General features: G+C 40.0%; 1 protein-coding gene across 1 annotated transcript in view; it reads left to right on the top strand.

The window, feature by feature from the left end:
* The first annotated feature begins 16641 nt into the window (after positions 1-16641).
* snn (stannin) overlaps positions 16642-18739 on the top strand; it is a 31323-nt gene continuing 29225 nt past the window's right edge. The window contains exon 1 of the mRNA XM_069906359.1: positions 16642-16867. The gene's annotated coding sequence lies outside the window, so the exon portion shown is untranslated. The remainder of the gene's footprint in view (positions 16868-18739) is intronic.

The following is an 18739-nucleotide window of genomic DNA, read 5'->3' as shown; positions in this document are numbered from 1 at the left end:
GGAATACATTTATTCATTTCCTTGTACCATTGCTGTATACTCAGATTCTCTTCCATTTTCCAAGTTGACATCATACTTTTTTTTGCTATTGCTTAGCCTATCATAATGAATTTTTTTTGCACTTTTTCCAATTTGAGGCCTAATTCTCTACTTCTTATGTTACTTAAAAGAAATATATTTTTTTGTAATGTTATTTTTTGTAATTTTATTTAGTATCTGATTTAATTCTTCCCAAAACGTTCTTGCATACATCTCTTTTCAATCTCTTTGCCACCTCCATCCCCCTTTTCCCCATTTTCATCTCTTAGTTTTCTCTTAATATACGACAAAACGCAGTTCCCACATCCACCAATATCTTAACCCCAAAAGTTCCCCTCCTCTCTGAGTTGCCCCATATCCCTTGCCGGGCAACCACAACTCCCCTTTTCATTTGGGTTGTGATCTTGTTCGCAGCGTCAACTGATTTTGCAGTGACGGTTATTCCCCCTCCACCCAGCCCTCTCCAGAAAACACTTTTTTTTAACACATATAACAAAGCTCTCTCTTTTTTTCCCCTTACTCCCTTCCTTCCCTTCTCTTTCCCTCTTTAGTTCTTTACATATACATTGTTTTTACATCTTTATCACCATTCTTCAGTCTTGTTACATCTCTTCATCTCTCCTTCTATCCTTCAAACATTCTGCAAATTTTTGCACTTTCTATGGATCCGAGAAGAGTCTGTTTTGCTCCCTGGGTATAAATATTTTAAGCATGGCTGGATGTCTTAATATGAATTTGTAACCTTTTTTTCCATAAAGTTGATTTTGCTGTATTAAACTCCTTCCTCCTCTTTAAGAGTTCAAAACTTATGTCTGAGTAAAAAAATATTTTTTGACCCTTGTATTCCAATGGTTTATTATCTTCTCTAATTTTATTCATTGCCCGTTCCAGTATATTTTCTCTTGTCGTGTATCTCAAAAATTTTACTAAGATGGATCTTAGTTTTTGATGTGTCTGTGGTTTCGGAGCTAGTGCTCTGTATGCCCTCTCTATTTCCATTCCTTCTTGCATTTCTGTCATTCGCAGGACCTTCGGGATCCGTCCTTTTATAAATTCCTTTATGTCTGTGCCTTCTTCACCCTCCTTCAGACCCACTATTTTTATGTTGTTTCACCTACTATAATTTTCCAACATATTGATTTTCTGAGCGAACAACTCTTGTGTCTCTAATTTTTTTGTCACTTTCTTCCAATTTTCCTCTTAAGTCGTTTACTTCCATTTCTACAGCCATTTCTTGTTCTTCCACATTTTCTACTCTTTTCCTTATTTCTGTCATTACCAGTTCTAACCTTTGCATTTTATCTTCTGTCCTTTTCATTTTCCTTTTAATTGCATTAAAATGATAACCATTCTTTTAATGACCTAATTTGTTCTTCAAAAAAGACTTTATCTATATTCTATTCATCAGTTTTACCTTCTATTTCTCAGTGAAGATCTTCCTCTTCTTCTGTGTCTGTACCTGTGTTTGTGTCTTCTTCTCTTCTTTGTGTCTGTGTCTCTTCCGTTTTTCCTGATGAACTGCTTGTATCTCTTTGTCGGGCCTCTTTTTGCAGGGCCTCTTGTTGCTGGTCCTCCCCTCCTGGGCTGCTCATCTGTTGTGCTTCTTGACGTTGGTCTTCTTGTCAATCTTCCCTCCGTCTGTCTTCCATGTCCGTTTCGTCGCACCCACTTCTCCTGTCTTCCTTACCCTCCAGCTGAAAGCCCTGGTGTCGGGCGTCTCTCAGCTGCTCGGTCTGTGACAGCCTGCTCCTCTGCTGAGCCCCCCTCCCACCGGTGTCCTCTTTCTCCTCTGATTGCGCACTTTTGTTTGGCTCCGTGAGCCATTTTTGTAGTGTAGTGTCTGGTGGGTCGCAACTCTGCAGGGCAGGTACTGACCTCGAAGGTCAAGCACTCCCCATCACTGCAGCATCCTGTTCCTTCCTGCAGGTAAGGCCCTTTTCCTTCTTCTCCGGCGACTTTTAAAACTTTTTTTCCAGCTGTTCTTACTTTCTCCTTCTTGGAAGCCATCTTCTTTCTCTTCCCTGTATCTTTATCTTCTATATTTCTGTTATGCTTTGCTTTTTCCTGACTTTTTTTCTATTTTCCTGGAGAGGGCTGGTTTTCCCGACCGGCCACTACTCAATCACGTGACTCCCCTTGTTTTCAAAGGTTGAGATTGAAATATTCAGTACCCGAACACCGCATGCCAGCTGTTTTCATTGAATTTAGCTGGGGCAATGACATGCTGGGTATAACTCCCTTACTCTTGTGGTACCAAAATGTATTTAAAATTAATCTAAAAGAGAATTCTTGGTTTCACGTCACATCCAAAATACAGCATTTCTGAAAGCATGAATTTGTGTTCATCTTTTTAACTACAAATTTTTTTTAACATTAAAAATACAGTCAGTCCCAGGTTACGAACGTTTGACTTATGGACAATTCATACTTATGAACGGACTATGCGCAGCTTTAGTGGTTCATTGGCACGAGGAAGGAGAACCCCATCCACCACTTTGTCATTAACATTGCCTTTGACGTTCAAAATCTGTATAATATGCCTGAACTTTAGTGCAAGGAAAACGCTCAAAGCCTTTTCAATGATTTAAAAGCTGCAACCTGCAGCAAGCTCCAATTTACCTACAAATTTGACTTAAAGACAGACCTAGGAAAGAATCTCGTTCATAACCCAGGGTCTGCTGTAAAAATAGCTTCATGAAATCTAATACAAGCAGTAAACACCTTTAGTTACATTTTTTTTTTAATTTTATTTTTCACACTATAAACCATATTGACCAAGATACATACGGACATTTTTCTTCTTAAATATATATAGTCGTTTTTTTTCCCCCTTTTCCCCCCTCCCTTCCCTCCCTCCCTCACCCCCTTCCCCATTTATTTGAAGTTCAATCTATAAGATGCATTAAACCCGTTAAACGATGTTGTTTAAAAATAAACAAGAAATTTTACTGAGTCAGTTCTTTTCGTTATCTTCTCCTTCTGTCATTTTAGGTGGTGGAAGTCCATGGTAGGATTTCTCTATTGTGTTTCATGTATGGCTCCCATATTTGTTCGAATATTGTAATGTTATTTCTTAAATTATGTTATTTTTTCTAATGGAATACATTTATTCTTTTCTATATACCATTGTTGTATTCTCAAGTTGTCTTCTAATTTCCAGGTTGACATAATACATTTTTTGCTACAGCTTGGGCTATCATAACAAATCTTTTTTGTGCACCATCCAAATCGAGTCCAAATTCTTTGTTTCTTATATTACTTAGGAGGAAGATTTCTGGGTTTTTTGGTATATTGCTTTTTGTGCTTTTATTTAATATCTGGTTTAGATCTTCCCAAAATTTTTCCACTTTCTCACATGTCCAGATTGCATGAATTGTTGTTCCCGTTTCCTTTTTACAGCGAAAACATCTGTCTGATACTGTTGAGTCCAATTTATTTAACTTTTGAGGTGTGATGTATAGCCTGTGTATCCAGTTATATTGTATCATGCGTAACCTTGTGTTTATTGTATTTCTCATAGTTCCGGAGCATAGCTTTTCCCATGTTTCATTCTTTATCTTTATGTTTAGATCTTGTTCCCATTTTTGTTTAGGTTTACCGTTTGTTTCTTCGTTCTCCTTTTCTTGCAGTTTGATGTACATGTTTGTTACAAATTTTTAAATTATTGTGTCTGTAATCACATATTCAAAATTGCTTCCTTCTGGTAATCTCAGACTGTTTCCCAATTTGTCCTTCAAGTAGGTTTTCAGTTGGTAGTATGCAAACATTGTATCATGAGTTATATTTATCCTTCATTTGTTCAAAGGATAATAATTTATTTCCCGAAAAACAATTTTCTATTCTTTTGATCCCTTTTCTCTCCCATTCTCTAAAGGAAAGGTTATCTATTGTGAAAGGGATTAGCTGATTTTGCATCAATATTAGTTTTGGTAGTTGGTAATTTGTTTTATTCCTTTCCACATGAATCTTCTTCCAAATGTTGAGGAGATGATGCAATACCGGTGAATTCCTACGTTGCACCAATTTTTCATCCCATTTATATAGTATATGTTCAGGTATCTTCTCCCCTATTTTATCTAGTTCTAATCTGGTCCAATCTGGTTTTTCCCTTGTTTGATAAAAATCTGATAGGTATCTTAATTGTGCGGCTCTATAATAATTCTTAAAGTTTGGTAGTTGTAAGCCTCCTTGTTTGTACCATTCTGTTAATTTATCTAGTGCTATCCTCGGTTTCCCCCCTTTCCATTATTTTCTTTAACTCCTTGAAGAATTTCTCTGTTAGGTGTATTGGTAATGACTGAAATAGGTATTGTATCCTTGGGAAAATATTCATTTTAAAACAGTTTATCCTTCCTATCAGTGTTAGTGGTAAGTCTTTCCAATGCTCTAAGTCGTCTTGTAATTTTTTTCATTAATGAATGGTAATTGATTATATAGAGATGGCCGAGGTTTTTATTTAGTTGTATGCCTAGGTATCGCATTGCTTATGTTTGCCATCTAAATGGTGATTCTTTCTTAAACTTTGTGAAATCCTCATTATTCATTGGCATTGCTTCACTTTTATTTGTGTTGATCTTGTACCCCGATACTTCTCCATATTCCTTCAATTTCTTATGTAATTCTTTTATTGATATTTCTGGTTCTGTTAAGTATATTATAACGTCATCTGCAAATAGACTGATTTTATATTCCTTCTCTTTTATTTTTATCCCTCTTATTTTATTTTCTGTTCTTATCAGTTCTGCTAGTGGTTCTATGGCTAACACGAACAGTGAGGGAGATAGTGGACATCCCTGCCTTGTTGATCTGCTTAAGTTAAATTGTTTTGATATATATCCATTTACTGTCACTTTCGCCAATGGCCCCTTATATAATGCTTTAATTCAATTAATATATTTCTCTGGTAGGCTGAATTTTTGTAGTACTTTGAATAAATAATTCCATTCTACTCTGTCAAAGGCCTTCTCTGCGTCCAAAGCAACTGCTACTGTTGGAGTTTTATTTCCTTCTACTGCATGAATTAAGTTAATAAATTTACAGATATTGTCTGTTGTTCGTCTTTTTTTAATAAATCCAGTTTGGTCTAGATTTACTATTTTTGGTACATAGTCGGCCAATCTGTTTGCTAATAGTTTAGCTATTATCTTATAATCTGTGTTAAGTAGAGATATTGGTCTATATGATGCTGGTGCAAGTGGATCTTTCCCTGTCTTTGGTATTACTGTAATTATTGCTGTTTTGCATGAATCTGGTATGCTTTGTGTTTCATCAGTCTGGTTGATTACTTCCAGGAGGGGAGGAATTAATAAGTCTTTAAATGTTTTATAGAATTCTATTGGGAATCCATCCTCTCCTGGTGTTTTATTGTTCGGTAGTTTTTTTAATATCTCCTGTAATTCTTCTATTTCAAATGGTTTTATTAATTTATTTTGCTCGTCTGTTTGTAATTTCGGTAGTTCAATTTTAGTTAGAAATTCATCTATTTTATCTTCTTTCCCTTCGTTTTCAGTTTGATATAGTTGATCGTAGAATTCCCTGAAGTTTTCATTGATCCCCGTTGGATTATATGTAATTTGTTTGTCCTTTTTCCTTAATGCCAATACCAATCTTTTAGTTTGTTGTCTTAAGCTGCCATGCAAGAATTTTGTGTGTTTTTTCTCCTAGCTCATAATATTTCTGTTTTGTCTTCATGATGTTCTTCTCCATCTTATATGTTTGTAGTTTTTCATATTTTATTTTTTTATCTGCCAATTCTCTTCTTTTAGTTGTATCTTCCTTTATTGCTAATTATTTTTCTATATTTGTTATTTCCCTTTCCAACTGTTCTGTTTCCCAATTGTCGTCCTTCTTCATCTTAGTTACATAACTTATTATTTTCCCTCTGATGAACGCTTTAATTGCATCCCATAGTATAAACTTATCTTTCACTGATTCCGTATTTATTTCAAAGTACATTTTAATTTGTTGTTCAATGAATTCTCTAAAATCCTGTCTTTTAAGTAGCATGGAGTTTAATCTCCATCTATACATTCTTGGTGGGATGTCCTCTAGCTCTATTGCCAATAACAGGGGTGAGTGGTCCGATAATAGTCTAGCTTTATATTCTGTTTTCCTAACTCTCCCTTGAATGTGGGCTGATAACAGGAATAGGTCTATCCTTGAGTATGTTTTATGTCTACCCGAATAATATGAATATTCCTTTTCCTTTGGGTGTTGTTTCCTCCATATATCCAAAAGTTGCATTTCTTGTATTGATTTAATTATAAATTTGGTTACTTTGTTCTTTCTGTTAGTTTTTTTTTCCAGTTTTATCCATGTTTGAGTCCAAATTAAGGTTAAATTCCCCTCCTATTAGTATGTTCAATTGCGTATCTGCTATCTTCAAAAAGATATCTTGCATAAATTTTTGATCTTCTTCATTAGGTGAATATACATTGAGTAAATTCCAAAATTCTGAATATATCTGACATTTTATCATTACATATCTCCCTGCTGGATCTATTATTTCCTCTTCTATTTTGATTGGTACATTTTTATTGATTAATATAGCTACTCCTCTGGCTTTTGAATTATATGATGCTGCTGTTACATGTCCTATCCAATCTCTCTTTAATTTCTTGTGTTCCACTTCAGTTAGATGTGTTTCTTGTACGAATGCTATATCAACTTTTTCTTTTTTCAGTAAATTTAACAGTTCTTCCTTTTGATTTGGTTATGTATTCCATTAATATTTAAAGTCATATAGTTCAACATAGTCATTTCATACTTTGTTTATCTTTCCTTTCCGTTTCCACATCACCACCTTCCCTTCTTATCCATTTCTGCTTTCTTTTTTTGAACACATTATAAGACAACATTTCTAAAACATAAATTATTTCCACTATTCTCATATCTAAAATTCCTTTAACCCCGATAGTCCCTCCCCTTTCTGAGTTGCCCTTTGTGTCCATTGTCGGGCAACCACATCTCCCCTCTCCATTTGGATTTGCAAATCCGCTCGCAAGCGTCAACTGATTTTGCAGGGACTGTTATTCTTCCCCACCCAGCCCCCCCCCAGAAAAGATTTTAATCTTCATATGTAACAAAGGTCACTCTCTTAATTCCCTCCTTACTTCCTTTCTTCCCTTTCTTTCCCTTCTTAGTTCTTACCTATACTCCTTTTTATATATATACATACACACACATATATACATACATATAATATATATATATATATATATACATACATACACATAGTTTGTTGTCATTTTTGTTCTTGTTACATCTCTTCCTCTCTCTGCCTTTCAATTCAAAATAAACTGGAATTCTCCACCTTCAGGGAAAGAGTTATTTTTAAAAGAGTTGAACAGCTCAAAGCAGAACAGAAGATGATGAAAAATGACATGAAGGAAATGACATGAAGGAAATGACATGAAGGAAATGACATGAAGGAAATGACATGAAGGAAATGACAGTTCGGAACTGCAGTTGGATTTTATCTGGGGGAGGATGATGATAAAAAAGTGGAATTGTAAAGAAATGGCTGAAGGTTTTTAGCAAGGACTTGTAGGGCCAAATGCCTATTTCTGTACGGCATCTCTCTATAAATCCACCTCTTGCATAAGGCACCCAAGTCTCCCTCCAGGGCGGTGTTTAGCAACCACATTCAGATCTGTTCTGGAACCAAATTTGCAGTAATTCATTTGAATGGAATTTGGGGGTGAACTGCAACCAAATGAGCTTGATAAAATACAATTTCACATTTAATTAGTGCTACCACAGATATCATTCAGCAAAATGGTCTCTGAATCTCTCTACAATCAATGGCGCATCCTTTCTTGATGTATTTACAGCATCATTCTGATGGGGTGGGCATCGTTGCTGGGGGCTTGCACTCCAACTGGTCACACGGACTGAATGAAACCAACAGAAAATGTGAAAGGGGGGCAAACAGCAGGAAGTGACTTTAAGATTGGAATCCAATCCCAGGATTTGAGACTGCATCTCAACCTTTTCAGGCTTGTAATTATTCCCATCATTTCTCTCAATATCAGGCATGCCCCTTACCATGGAAACTCAGTTCACACTCCTGTGAGTTCTAGATAATTTTCATCCCATTCTATATATTTAACATTTCTTTTGGAGCTTTTCTCCCATTTAGTTTACTCCCTTTGTTCAAGAAACTGGCAGATTTCCTCCTAACCCGTGGCCACTGAACTGAAGGGGCCTTGTTAATGTATATCCCAACTTTTCCAGCTTGGAGTTTGAATCCTACAACTCATCCAGAACAAATATCTGTCACCTTCATTGTTATATTTCTTTGGCTCTAAACCTTCCTTAAAATCTGACCTTTGTCTGTCTGCTGAAGTATCATCTCCTTCATCAATCATCAGCCCTTCAGGAGTGCTGTCAACATTAAAGTATTGCTGAACGTATTGACTAACACAGGCAGGCCCCTCTGTAATGTTTGGGACAGAGACTTTCTTTTCCTTTATTTTTCCCAGTTTTAAATTTGTTATCAAATAATTCACACGTGATTACAGCGCAAATTTCAGATTTTATTCAAGATTATTTTTTTTATTTGAGGATACACTTTGGGTTGACCATGTAGAAATAACAGTACTTTTTATACATAGTCCCCTTATTTCAGGGCACCATAAAAAAGGACTATGTATAAAAAATGCTGTAATTTCTACATGGTCAACCCAAAATGTTTCCTAGAATAGAAACAACCTTGAATAAAACCTGCAATGGGCACTTGAATCACACATGAATTGTTTGATTACAAATTTAAAACTGTGGAGCACAGGGGCAAATAAAGGAAAAAAAGTGTCTTTGTCCCAAACATTACGGAGGGCATTGTATGAACATGGGGAATCAGGATACAGGCGGTCCAGCTGGCATCTATATTGTCTTTTAATGTTTCTGAATTTATAATTGATGGCTAAGTACAATAGAGTGTAATTTAATCAAGCAAATCCATTGAACATTTCATTTCCAAATTTGTGAATTTGTGTTTTAGAGAGTTCACAATGGATTCAGGTCAATGGGTTTTAATAAGCAGATCTGGAATCATAGAAAATGAACAACACAGGAGGAGGTCATTCAGTCCGTTGTGCTTGAATCAATCAAGAAGAAAAGTTAGCCAACCCATGCCAATTCAATAATCCTGCAGCTCCAGCTCTTCAAGTACTGGTGAAATGCATTCTGAAAATCAAAATAAAATCTGCAGATTTAGGAATTCTGAAATGAAAGTGCTGGAAGCACTCAGTGGGCCAGGAAACACCTGTGGTCAGAGAAAGAGTGAACATTTCACATTCAGGACCCTCCATCAGAACCCACCTCGTCAGCTACATCCTGTCTCATCTCAGCTGCAGATGTTGTTATCTATTACCTGCTCAGATCAAAACAATTCCTATGCATTAAACAAAGCCAAGTGACCGGTTTGGAGCCCCTGCAGAGACTTCACTGGTAACAGAATGTCCACCAACCAATGCCCTCTATTCCTCGTCACCAAATGGATGAGAATCAATTTGCCATTCTCTCCGGAATCCCATGGGCTTATACTTCGTGGAGCAGCCTTCCATGTGATGCCGGGTCCTCTGTTATTTGTAATATCTATTAAAGGATTGGGTGAGACCGTCGGTGGCGTGACCACTATGTCTGCAGTTGACAGCTAAATTGGTGGTGCAGTGGAGAGTGAAGGCTGTCGGAGATCACAACTGGGAAAATGGGCAAAGGGATGGTGGACGTGCAAAGTGGTACATTTGAGAAGTTAAAGGAAAAGAGTGGCCCTGAGCAATGTTGTTGGTTAGAGGACCCCAGGCCTACAGGCACATAGTTCCCTGAAAATGGCAGTGAAACACAAAAGTCTGCAGATGCTGCATTTATTGTAAATGCTGGAGGAACTCACCCAGTCTTGCTGAGTTCATAGGAGGTAAAGATATATTACTGATGTTTCGGGCCTGAGCCCTTCCTCAAGGAATAAGCAAAGCACAAGGAGATGTCAGAATAAAGACTGAATGCTGGCTGGGGGAGAAGTCCAGACCAACAAAAGGTGTTGATTGGATATGATGAGGAGAGGTGAGAATTGGTTTTGGCTCTGTGAAAGGAGACTGAGGGAGAGAGGGGGGAGAGAGGGAATGAGATGGGGAGAGGGGAACTTCTCTGGTTTATGATAGAAACCTCAACCACATCTCTTCCCTCTGTCTCCTTTCACAGAGCCAAAATCAATTCTCACCTCTCATCTTATCTTATCCAATTAACACCTTTTGGCTGTTGGTCTAGACTCCTCCCCCTCCCATTCTTTTCCCTTTCTTTCCCCAGCCTTTGATTCAGTCTTTCTTTTCACTCATGCCTTGAGGAAGGGCGCAGGTCTGAAATGCCAGCGATATATGGATGCTGTGAGGTGTGCTGAGTTCCTCCAGTACATTTGTGCCCAGCAAGTGGCAACACAGGTAGACAGAGTGGAGTACTGAGTGCAGTTCTGGTCATCGTCCAAAAGGAAAGATGTGATTAAGTTGGAATGGGTGCAGAATAGATTCACAGGGATGTTGTCTGGATTGGGGGTGGGGTGTGGGTTGGTTGTCGAGTGCATCGAGAAGAGAATGTATAGACTGGGACTCTTTTCCTTGAAACAGTGGAGGCGAAGGGGCATGATCGAGGTATATAAAATTGTGAGAGGCACTCAAAATGCTTGAATAATTTTTCCTTCAGTCACATGCATGGTATCTAAGACTGTGAGCATTGTACTCGGTTTCCAAAATGTGGTTCCTTTAATTTCACTGGCAGATGATGGATGCCCTTTTACATTGGCGACAATATTGTAATTAGAGGTAAAAGGTTTCTCTCTGTGGAATTGACTTTTTGTTACCTTCTATCAAATGTGTCCTTCAGCTGTTACTGAGGAAATTTATTTTGCCATTAGCGATATATTCTCAAAGGAGGCAATTTCCCACTATTGTGTTGCTTTTCTGGAACTAACTCGTGCTTTCAATCAACAATACAAAAGCCCCCTTTGTTGCCATGTTTTCTAAATAACAACATCAAGGTGAAATGAACTACAACTCTCTGCTATTCAATTCCCATTTGTCCTTGCAGTTGGTGCAGTGCTATTACAGGGCCAGTGACCCGGGTTTGAATCCGATGCTGTCTGTTGGGAGTTTTACGTTCTCCCTGTGTCTGCGTGGGTTTGATCTGTCTGCTTCTGCTTCCTCCCACCCTTCAAAAGAGTGTAAATTGGGTGGCAGAGACTCGTGGGCCCAAAGGGCCTGTTACCATTTAAAAATATATATTAATATTAGAAAATTTGAGTACGAGAATGAGAGTTTATTGTCATGTACTTCAGTACAAGTCCTTATTAGGAAGGCAAGACCAAGGGATCATGCACCTGTCCACCTTGATGGGACAGAAGGTTAGTGGGTTAGATGACCTCTCCTGGAGACAAGCATGAGAAAACCACACCAACACTCTAAGGAGTTTGCAGAAGTTTGGCACTTCATCCGATACTCTAGCCGCCACACCAACCGTGTTCTCCATGCATAACATCAGCTGATCCATGCATAACATGCATGCCATCAGCTGATCCATACAGCCGCGTGTAGTAATGAGCTTACCTGACCATTCCTGCAGTGGAGTGCAATAGCCATAACATGCATGCCATCAGCTGATCCATGACATATTTTAACTTGCCACCATTTCTGCCCTTGCTCCACCTGACCCTAAACATGGTTGGACCCTGGTAAAAATGCCCAGCTGCTGAGGTGACGTCATTATTTTTAAATGTAGCTAGAAGCCTATTTCCTTGACCAGTAATATGTATTAATGAATTGAGCCCATCAAATTGTGGTCTGTGATTCAATTTTCTTTGACACTGTTGTTCCAAAACAACACATCAGCAAAGGTCTCCTGTATCATTAGGGTCCATGGGCCATTGTGTTGCACCTTGACCACACCTTCCTGACCCCAGGCACGCGAAACACAGTGAAAAGCAAAACAATAGATAGAAATTGCCACCTTTGAGGATACAAAATGAACTTTCTCATTGAGAACTGAACAGTATATTGGATGCAAAATAACAAAGATGAACTCCAGGAAGAGAATTGTTTTAACCTTTGTTGCACGCTTGAAACACGCAGCCCCGTACCCATTGAAAGAAGGGTTGCATTGACTTCCATCGCAGTTAACAGATCTGATGTTTGGAAATTGAGTACATGATGTGCAGCAAGTTTCCAACTTTTTCTTTCCATTCACATCCCACTTTAAGTATTCCCTAAGCCATAGGTGCTCTGTGATTAGTAAGGGATGGCTTAAGGTGGGATGTGAGTGGGAAGGGAAGGTTGAGAATCACTACTCTAGACCCAACTGTTACTGAAATATTTTGCTTGAGAAAAATTGTCATTGGCCCATTTTCTTTCGAGTCATGAAACCGTGCACATGATGAGTCAATTGGGTATGATTAAAACAGTGGTTTTCAAACTTTTTCTTTCCACTCACATCCCACCTTAAGCCATCCTTTACTAATCACAGAGCACCGATGACATAGGGATTGGTTAAGGTGGAATATAAGAGGATAGAAAAAGTTTGAAAACCACTGTTCTAGAGTCGAGAGAACCACTCTCAACTTTTGTTTGGCTATGACCCCCTCCCCCCCAACCCCACCCCCAGGAGTCTCCTTAAAATTTATGGGCCCCCCTTCCCAGCGAAGCAGTCAGGTTTTGGGTTCTTCTGTACCTCCCATCTACCAACTACATTAAAAAATGAAAAATATTTGTTTTGTATGGTGAAAAGAAAGCCAGGCTTGTACTTATTGTGGTCCCCATTGAGAAAGGCAGTACTGAACTGTGGGCAAAGGACAATATAGGTCCCATGACGTTGGGGGGGGGGGTATGGTCTACCATGTGTGACCACAAGCTGCAGTCCAATTGGCACGGTTCCAATTTTCCATTTAATTAAATGTAGAATGTCCGATGATTCACCATCTCTCATTTTACACTATTCCCCAAAGTCAAAATAAGCCCTAAAATGAGTCAGTGGAAATAGGCCAACTGGGAGAATGGTCAGCAGCCAGTGATGGATTTGGTAAATGTGTTGTCAGAATAGTGAGGAGGGATGAGTTATGGCTCATTACAAATGCGGGAAGGAATATACTGGAGGAGGATGTATAATTTCCTTTTACCTCTGCCAACGTCGCAGATTGTCAGCCCTAAATTAATTATCTACATGATACATCATTGGATTTTGGTAAGCATCGAGATTGAATGGTTCAGGAGGTCCGATCTTTCGAAGCATATGACAGGCAGATAAGGGACCGCATGGTTAAGCACATTCCTCACAACAGGGAACATTCAATAATCCCCACAAAATAAAAAAATCTGGACAGTTTGAATCTATTTAGCTGATATTAGGAAGATATCAGTCGTTTAACTTTCTGCGTAAGAATGATGTAAAATAGTCAAGACTTGTCGTGAAAGCTGCAACTGTGCAAGGCTTGTTGGGCTTAAAGAAAAGCAATGTCTTCCCTGCAACCACACTCTGATCGACGAGCATCAATTTCCACTTCTGTACTCTCCCTTACTGACACAAATTTCAATGGCAGGGTGGCACAGTTGGCGTAGCGGTTAGTGCAACGCTGTTACGGTACCAGCGACTGGAGTTCAAATTTGTACATTCTCCCCATGTCTGCGTGGGTTGTCCCTGGGGGCTCTGACTGTTCAAGTCAATTGGATTTAATTTGCTTGCAGGCACTTGGGCCAAAAGGGCCTAGTACTGTGCTGTATGTCTAAGCGTCAAGATTCAAGATTCCTTTACTGTCATGTAATAAACCACCCTCCCCCTCCAAAATACAAAAATTATATCCAGTGCTTGGCACTGTTGCACCACTGCCGCCTTACAGTTGCCAGTGACCTGGCTTCAGCCCTGACCTCGGATGCTCTCTGTGTGGCTTCCACACATTCTCCCTGTGGGTGCCTGGGTTGCCTTTAGGTGCTCTGGTTTTCTCCTGCATTCAAGCACTAGTAGGTGGGGGGGACAGGGTGGGGGGAGAGATAAATATACAGGTGAGACAAAACCTAAAGGGAGTTGATGGGAATCTGGGGAGATCAAAAAATACGATTAGTGCAAATGGGTGGCTGATTTCCATGCTGCATCTCTCTGTCTCCCAGAAAGAGTCCTGAAAGATGATGCAAAGGCAAATTAAGCCTCTGCTCTATTTAAACTCATCATTCACTGTTCACGTTGAGATGAGAGTTTATTATCATAATTTGCATGTATCATGCGCTGAAATTCTTGCTTGCTGCAGCCAACAGAAACATAAGATACACTGACTACATGGTATAAATTATATCACTGCAGTATGCCAAGAGTGGAAAAGAAGCAAATGAAGGATAGATAAATAAATACTCACATATGCAGTTAGTGCAAGAAAAAAAAGTGATGTTTCAAATGAGCAGACTGATCTTTTGGTGATCACAGAGTAGTTTGTGGTTTGGGTAGTTTGGGAGGTTCAAGAGCCTTGATAGCTGTTTTTGGGGGGGGGGGGGGGGGAATCTGATCTTGTACCTTCTGCCTGAAGGATGCCGCAAGGGGAGGTTGTGACCAGGGTGAAAGGGTCCTTTCTGACGATACCTTTGAATGACATTTCCATGGCTTTCAGCACACTCTTCGGTGGAGAGGAACGATGGGGTTGATTGCAAGGACTATCGAGGGATTCTGATCCAGTTTTAAATCCTGGGATTAGATTGAAGCCTCCAAATCACTTTCTGCTGTCTGTCTGCTCCCTTTTAATTTCATGTGAGGCTTTATTCAATTTTTGAGCCCAGCTGATGGCAATAACAGCGCAGGTTGCCATCACGCCCCCGGCAGTGATGTTCATCCTGTCCAATTAATGGTGTCATTGTTGAAAATGCACTAAGAATGACGTGCAATTGATTGTGGAGAGATGCTGCAATCTTTGTGGGGTGTTGTACACTTACAGCTGGGTAATGCTACCGATAACACTAATTGAATGTGAGCTGTTCTTTCACACAGCGCCTTGTTTCTCAGCTCACATTCTAAACCAGATTCCAAATATATTGTCACCCTTTTTCCTGTGGGTGAGGCAGAATTATCATTCATTGGCAATGCAAAAAAAACCAGACTCAATGTACAGATTTAAACAAATAAAGAAATATAAGCAAAATGCAATAAAGAATGGGGAAAAAAGTCAATAGCAATGGAGGCAATGTCCTACGTAGCAGTACATTATTGAGATATTTATAAATAGATGGGCAGACCAGAGGAAAATACATTTATACATACCAGTGGATTTGTAGGGGGTGAAAAAGAATAACCATCTGAAATTACCAGTTGGGAATGTGTGTAACTAATAGTGAAATGTAAATACAATGGTTACAATTGCAGTTTATCCAAAATTTGTCATGTTCACTGCAGTGTCATGATAATGGTTTAACGTGACACATTAGATAATGAGTAGTTCTGGACATTATGTTCGGTGAAACAATGATAGAGACTGGAGGTAGAACGGGATTGGGATTGGGCTTCAGTGGAGGAGAAGCGAGGTTGGGTTGGGAAAGGGATTGGGCTTCAGTGGAGGAGATGGGAGATAGAGTGGAGGAGACAGGAGGTTGGGTGGGAGAGGGATTGGGCTTCAGTGGAAGGGGCGGGAGGGTTAAGTGGGAAAGGGATTGGGCTTCAGTGGAGGAGACGGGAGTTTGGGTGGGAGAGGGATTGGGCTTCAGTGGAGGAGACGGGAGGTTGGGTGGGAGAGGGATTAGGCTTCAGTGGAGGAGATGGGAGGTTGGGTGGGAAAGGGATTGGGCTTCAGTGGAGGAGATGGAGATAGTGTGGGAATGGGACAGTGAGCAGAAGCTTAATGTCATGCTTGCAGTGGGAATGGCAGTGTTGGGAGAGTCACCCTTGCCCATCTGTCTTTGGTGTCCATAATATGGAGGAGATGATATGATGGGGACTGTATACAGATAAACAAATCACTGAGTGTTGTTCTGAACTCCCCTGCTCCCATGAACGGGGAGATAACACTTTCTCTTAAAGGGAGCAACTGTGTCTCCCTCATTATACACTGATAGAGCCGTATATCTGCATAAATTAAATAGCACTCAAAAAAATATGGGAACTGGGTGATGCTGGAAAGAGTTTGCATTGAACTCAAGCCCTTCATGATTGGATGATAACCCACAGTGACTCACAGCAGGATCATTGTGTCTGAAGTACAATCCCTGTGGTTACATAAGCGTAAGTACATGCAACAATGAGTGCATAGCAAGATCTCATATACAGCAGAAATGTTCAGGCCAACATTCAATTGAATGAGTTCAATGAATTATCTGCGTGGTTTCTACAACCCGCCCCATCTTCATTCCCCCATCTCCTATCCTTGAGTTCTGTCTGTGTGTGTGTGTGTCTCTCTCTCTCACTCTCTCTCCCTCCTTTTCCCTCTGTCTCCTTTCACAGAGCCAAAATCAACTCTCACCTTGTCATATCCCATTAACACCTTTTGTCTGTTGGTCTGGACTCCTCCCCCCTCCCATTCTACCCCTTTTCTCTCCCCAGTCTTTATTCAGATGCCTGACTGATTTTTCCTTATACTAGGTCCGAAACATCAGTCATCTATTTGAACCCATACCGTTGTCTGAAGAGGGCGTGCAAAATCATTGAGGACCCCTTCCAACCCGCACACAGTATCTTTCAGCTGCACCTGTTGGGAAAGAGATACAGGAGTATCAGAGCCAACTCCACCCAGACTGTTTCTTCCATGAATGGCTTCTTCCCACGGGCAGTGAGAATGCCGAACGACCAGAGGAACTGCTCACACTGACTCTCTGAGACTCTCGTATGTACAAAACAATATTTATTTATTTGTAAAGATAAAATCCTTGTCCTGCATACATATTGTTTGTCTGTATGTGTGTTATGTCTGGTTGTGTGTCTGCATGTTTTGCACCGAGGACCAGAGAATACTGTTTGTCGGGTTGTACTTGTGCAATCGGATGACAATAAACATGACTTGATATCTTTATTTTCTATGGACACCACAAGACATAGAAACATAGAAAATGGGAGCAGGAGTAGGTCATTCGACCATCTGAGTTCCTCCAGAATTCCTCTGAGTGTTTACTATCTGCAGAAAGTGCTTTGTGTGTGGTTTCTTTTTCCTTAGAGAGACTGAATGCAGATGAGGTGACGGCAGAGCACACCCCACAACTTTGGTTATGTGCTCGGATGTGCGAGTACCTGAACCTATGCTCTCTCTGACACAGAGAGCATGAATTCAGCTGTGTGACGACATCCATCTGTGCAAGGCCTTTTGTTGCAGCGAGTGGGTAGAGGAGATGTGGCTGTCCAGAATGAGCAGCTGCCTGTCCCACACACAGCTGAGTTACCTGCTCTCCACATGCTCGTGAACTGGTGCCAATGTGCAGACAATCGTCCTTTTGTCAGTGGTGAGGAGCCCACCCACTTCTGCAGACTAGTCTTCCATTGGTTGGTCTCAGTGCCAAAGAACAAATGCTGGCTGGAGTAGAACAAAAGTGACAAAAAGCATTTTTATAATATTGTTCAACATATCCCAAGAAGTACCCCGCCACTGAAAAGCTTTTGGAACGTCGTCACTCCAACACAAGCCATGTTATACACAGCAACATCACACAAACAACTGCATAATAAAGATCTGCCAACTGATGGAGTGACTCACAAGCCACTACAATTATAGTAAAAACACAAAACTGCAGGAGGAAATCAGCGTCCATAGGAGGTAAAGATGATAACCAACATTTTGGGCCTGAACCCTTCATCAAGGTCAGAGTAAAAAGGCAGGCAGGTACCTGAACAAAAAGGTGGGAGGGAAGAGGGGATAGGGGGAGGAGAACAGTCCAATAGGCAAAATGGTGGTAATTGGACATAGACAGGAGGAGAGGAGAGGAAAGGAGTGATCAGGGGAGAGGAGCAGCTCTGCGAATGCAGAACTGGAGGAAAAGGGAGAGAGAGAGAGAGCTAAAGTGGGTGGGGGGGGGAAACATAGGGAAAGGGAGAGATGCGGAGTTAAGGGCAGGGGTGGTTTACTGTAATTGGAGGTCGATGTTAATGTCACCTGGATGGAGGGTGCCCAGACAGAATATTCCTACGTTTGGGTCAAAGTTCTGGATGTTTTGCCTCATTGGTGGCACAAGTTGCGGCTTCTTGCTGCAGCCCCAGTTTCTCTGAAAACCTATTTGATTTCTAAGTAAGCCTCTCTGGTTTCATGTGCAAATGACTCACTACCCAGCCGCAGTTTAAGTCAATATTATGCTGAAAGCATTAATTAAAAAAAGATATCAGTGCTTTGATTTGATGCTCCACCAATTTACTCAGTGCTTGTCACCAACCATCTGCAATATTATCTTGTGTTGTCTTTATATTAAAATTATGCACTTGATTGAAGCGTACAGTTTCATGTGCCATTGATCACATGTATATTTAGTTGGTTATATCAGCCCTGCCCGACTGATGATTAAGAGAGTGACGAGCAGGTGTAAAAGAGCATTCATTCTACTTCATATTGAAAAAGAGCTGTCAACATGTAAAATTCCTGGAAGGCAAAACATTAACTGAACCTGGATAAAAGGATCTGAATGAGGAATGGCTAATAATTATGATCTTCCGTACTTCAGCAATTAATCTGAAGGCTGGGTTTAGGAAGTACATTGCAAGATGAAATGTATCTTCA

The sequence above is a fragment of the Narcine bancroftii genome, chromosome 12 (assembly GCF_036971445.1).
Source record: "Narcine bancroftii isolate sNarBan1 chromosome 12, sNarBan1.hap1, whole genome shotgun sequence".
In the NCBI taxonomy this organism is placed as follows: domain Eukaryota; kingdom Metazoa; phylum Chordata; class Chondrichthyes; order Torpediniformes; family Narcinidae; genus Narcine; species Narcine bancroftii.
Note: the sequence above shows the minus strand (reverse complement) of the source record. Positions and strands in the feature narration are given on the sequence as shown.